The sequence below is a fragment of the Echinops telfairi genome, unplaced genomic scaffold (genome assembly GCF_000313985.2).
Source record: "Echinops telfairi isolate 266 unplaced genomic scaffold, ASM31398v2 ScPeMD7_7468;HRSCAF=8506_0, whole genome shotgun sequence".
Lineage (NCBI taxonomy): Eukaryota > Metazoa > Chordata > Mammalia > Afrosoricida > Tenrecidae > Echinops > Echinops telfairi.
In genome coordinates, this window is record NW_022111369.1 from 83,243,911 (window position 1) to 83,248,915 (window position 5,005).

Below are 5,005 nucleotides of genomic sequence, written 5' to 3' on the forward strand. Positions count from 1 at the left end.
AAAAATATATTTAGGTCTCTCAAATAATTTTTAAATTGTTTTGAGGGGCACGATGGGCTCTTCCATCTCAAAAGTTTGCCGAAGCCTCGGCCTAGCCAAGTCAACTGAAGGCCACCAGGGACACGCCCAAAGAGGGACCAAGCCAGCCTTGCCCATGGACTGGCGACAATGAAGAGACTGCACACCAGGAGAACTGTGCTTGCCTCCCAAGGGCAGGGCAAACCAAGGCATCTTCGGGGTTGGAAGGCGGGTGTTGTCCAGTGTTCAGTTAACTTCAGGACATAGCAAAACAGAACTCTGTGTAAAGGGGTCACCATCAGTCACCCGCAGCCCGCTCCCTGGCCACACTGAAGTGAAGACAGAGGCACACTGGTGTCTCCAGAGAGCCTGGATTGGAAGCTCTGCGTCTGCTTGTAAACAGAGATGGCTCTTCTGCTTCCAAGTGACTTAGAGCCTCAAAGGAAGAAAGAGACAGTCCTTCTTACTGCCGGGATTTCAAACAGGGAAGTATCGAATCGACTGCGATGCGTTGTGTAAGAAAGCCACCGTCCTCTGAGCAGAGACACTTCAGAGTGGCAGGGTGTCCCGGGGAGAAATGTAGTTGCTTGCTAACCTTGCAGCAGCCTGATTCGTGTCTGCTATTCCAGCCCGATGGCTGACAGGGCAGATTGTTAGAATGCAGGGTAAGTTTCCCCTTCTTTGTCACCTGCAGCCAAGGGGTTGTTTCAAGAAGAAGAATGTACTGTGAGAAGAGCACTCTGGGGCCACGTCGGTGTATGGATGTTACCATGTACAAATTCACATATAACTATTGAGGGCCTACTATGTGCTTATCGACCCAAACTAGGGGAAACCTCAAGGCCATGGAGTGACACAACAATAGACTCAAATAGGCCACCGATCCTGAAGTTGACCCGGATGAGGCAGTGTGTCTTTCGGTGATACATAGAGTTATCATGATGAAGAGCAAACGTAGGGCAACAGATAACAATCACTCCTACATGCTGACCGTGGAAAATCAATGCTAAGCAAAATTCAGTTCCTGCTCCCAAGAATGTATAGACTAGGTGGAGACAAATACAGATAATTCTTCAATTGCAATGGAATATAAAAGTACTACCACTGAATTTAAATGCGGATGTCAAAGATCACTTATGCAGTCTTAGAGAATAAAGAACCTGGAAACGTCATTCCCGAATGGTTCCTGAAGAGGATGCAGGGTGGCAAGGTTGGAACAAGGGTTATGGAAGTCAAACCACCTGGGTTCTAATCCAGGCACTACTACTGACGATGGGGCACTGTCACTCTGAATGCTAGAATCCTTATGTATTAAGTAAGAATGACAAAACAGACAAATATTTATTTAATACCAGACAGAATTCTAGTAGGAATCCCTCAAGGAACAAAACAGATCGACTCTTATGATGTTGTGCACTAACATAGAGGGGTCTACAGAAAATAAATAATGACCATAATAAATAAAGTACTCAGTGTGTTACATGATAAATTCTGAGTGGGGCATATAAGGAGAGGGGAATAAATGATGCCTAATAGAGAAGGCAAATTGGGGATTAAATAATGTAAATCTTTCAAAATGCCCAGAAGGTACACAGAGGCACTCAGATAAGGTTAGACTAACAGAAGTGATAATTGATTTAAAGCTATGGGGCAAACTTGTATCTCTATAGTAGAACCCCAGTATTCGACCGAATCAGTACTCAACATAATCGGATTTTGACAGGAAATGTTGAGAAAATTTTGCATCAGAACTCTAGCAAAAAATTGGAATCCAACCCGAAGTATGCGATTTTTGTAAACAAAAGCAGTTCGTGTTTCGGTCACTCAGCGTTAGTTGACTGTTAGTATGCATTTCTTAAATCATTTGCAGCTGTCTTCCAAGAGTTTCACTATAATTTTCTTAGTTTCTTAGTTCCTTAACATGGGTCCTAAGAAAAAGTTTTTTGAAAAGAATCATCATGATAAGGAACTGGTTAACCGTGTTGTCGAGATTGTTGATGAGAATTCAGGAAACCCATTTAGGAAACAGTTAAGCAACAACATGATGACAGCCTGTTCTGACCTGGAGCGCTTCTGCGTGCCTGGGTGACACATATACTATATTTTGATTGTTTAAAGAAATAGAAAACAGTGAAGGAAACGTCAACTGCAGACCACATTAGACAAATTTTGTTGTTGCCATTAGAGAAAGCCAGCCAGGTCCTCATGAAAAAGGCAAAGAAGGGGAAAAAACTCCTGAACAGCAGTTTCAGGTGATTTGATAGAAGGGGATTCCCCTTCCCAACAATGACTCTCTCTCCCTCCCTCCTCTCCACATCCATGCCCACAGATCCAGCTCCTCATCAGTCTCAAAGTAGGGGTCATACTGTAGTTGTTAAAAACTTTTTAATGTTGTGTTTCTTATTTAAATTATATTATCTAACTCTCTGAGTTTATTTACTTCGAAATTGCTGTGTAATGTTTTGTATAAAAATGCAAGGTTAGGGTAAACACTTGGTCGTCGAGAATGGATCAATCCATTTTCAGTTATTTCTTATGGGAAAAATTGATTCGGAACTCGCCTGCATCACATCTCAACACACCTTCTAGAATGGATTAGCATCATGGTCCGAGGTTCTGCTGTACTATCAATATGTCTGCATTTGACCTAACTTAATAGTTTCTTATTCTTCTGACCTATTGCTATATCAGGAAGAAGGATTTTGTTTTGTAGATGAACTTACAGATCTATAGACCAACACTGGACCGTAACTCAGAGGGAGGGAGATCCTCACTGAGAATATCTGTGAGTGTGTCATCAGAGAGCACTTGAAATTTTTTGCAGACATAAAATAACAGAGATTTTTTAGGTACATAACTCTTGCAGTGCAGTGCACTATTTAAATGGCTCAGAAGTGTCAGAAGTTGGACTCATTCCAGACACATGGAAACATGGGACAATGTAAAACAACAACAACAACAACATAAAGGATGGGAAGTAAACCTTTTGCTTGTTATAGATGGTTCCTTTGCTTATTGTTACTGGTAATGGCTGAAAGGAATATTAGAAATAATATGCTATAGCTGAGGCCAGAGACGCTGCTTCTGGAGTGGCCAGAGAAAACTGCCAGGCAGACTAAGCAAGATGATTGCTAGAGAACTAGGTCCCACTGGGTCCACTCTGCCCGAGAGCCACGCCCATGTGCACATAAATGAAGACACAATCCAGGCATAAGGAAGACGGGTTGAATTTGCTGGTGTTGTTGTTGCTTTAAGGGGTAAGGCTTAGATGTTTATTTGACTACACTGTGGATAACGGATGTTTCTCCCTCCTGGTGTTGTAAAATAGGCTTACACGTGTGATGGAAATCGATACTCATTACAAAGAGCCCATAAGCCTGACATCATAAACGCTTCACTGACAACACGCTGATGTCGACTCATAGTGACACTGTAGGACAGAGCAGAATGTCCCTGTGGGTTTCCTAAACTGTAACTCTTCAAAGTGCTAGAAAACCTGGTCTCTCTCCATGTATTTGATTGGATATGCTAAAAAGAAAGGTAGGGATTTCCTGGAAGGAAGTTTGGCTTAGGAAAAGCCTGAGTCGCACCCAATACTGCTGAAAGAACAGGGGGGTTACTTTGAAGAGAAGACCAGCAGAAAGAAGAAGCGAAGTGGTTTGGCTTTTCAAATTTGGGGTAATCTGTTTATTAAAAATGAGGAAATAAAAACAGCTGGATAAAAACTTCAAAAGGCAGCTAGAGAAGACAAAATAAAACATTTTAATGAAAACTGCAAAGAGACCTGAGCACACTCAGTATATCCCAAGCTGGGGGAAAAAATTCATCAAACTTCATTACTGAAGAATGTTACAGGAAAATATTTAATGATGCAGGAAGCATTAAAAAATACATGGAAGAAATATATGGATTCGCTGTACCCCAAATAGTTGGTCAGTGTGCAACCACTTAAGGAAGTACCATGTGATCAAACTCCAAATGGCAATGAATAAAGAAGTCCAAGTTGCAATGACGATATTAGTGAAAAACAAGACTCCAGGAATTGATGGAAACTGAAATGTTTCAACAAATGACAAAGCACTGGAAGCACTCACTAATTTAAGCCAATAAATTTGGAAAACAGTTACCTGGCCAACTACCTAAAAATGATAATATTTGTGTCCATTCCAAAGAAAGGTGACTCAACAGAACGTGGAACTATAGAATACTATAATTGATATTATATGCTAGTAAAGTTTTGTTGAATATAATTTTTAAAAGGTTGTAGCAGTACATTGACAGGGAACTGCCGGGAATTCTGGCCGGACTCGGAAGAGGACGAAGGACAAGGGATATCATTGCCAATGTCAAACAAAACTTTGCTGAAAGCATAGAACCCAAGAAAGATGTTTTCTTATTTTTTATTGGCTATGCAAAGGCATTGTACTTTGTGGATCACAATGGCCTACGGGTAATATTATGAAGAATGGAAATTGTAGAATGCTTAAATGTGGACATGTGGACTGATACATGAAATCCATGACAGTTGTTTGAACAGAACAGGGCTACTGGATGATTTAAAATTAGGAATGTTATGCTGAAACATGTTATATGCTATCACTGTACGTATTCCATCTGTATGTTGCACAAATGATGCAAGAAGCTGCACTTTATGGAGAAGAATGCGGCATCAGAATTAGAGGAAGGCTTATTAGCAACTTGTGATATGCAAATAATATAACTGTTTCTTGAAAACCAAAAGATTTTGAAACATTTAACTAAGAGAAAAAATACAAAGAGTACAGCTATCATTATAGATGATAAGTTGCCTTGACCTGACCAAGGGCAAGGCAACTGTGAGGAACTACCGAAACTAGAATGAAGGCTGAACATGGTAATGGGGCAGGAGGAAAGTGTAAAGAAATAGAGGAAAGAAGTAGGAGGCAAAGGGCATACATACAAGCCTAAATACAGACATGTACATATGTAAATATATTTAAGATTAAGG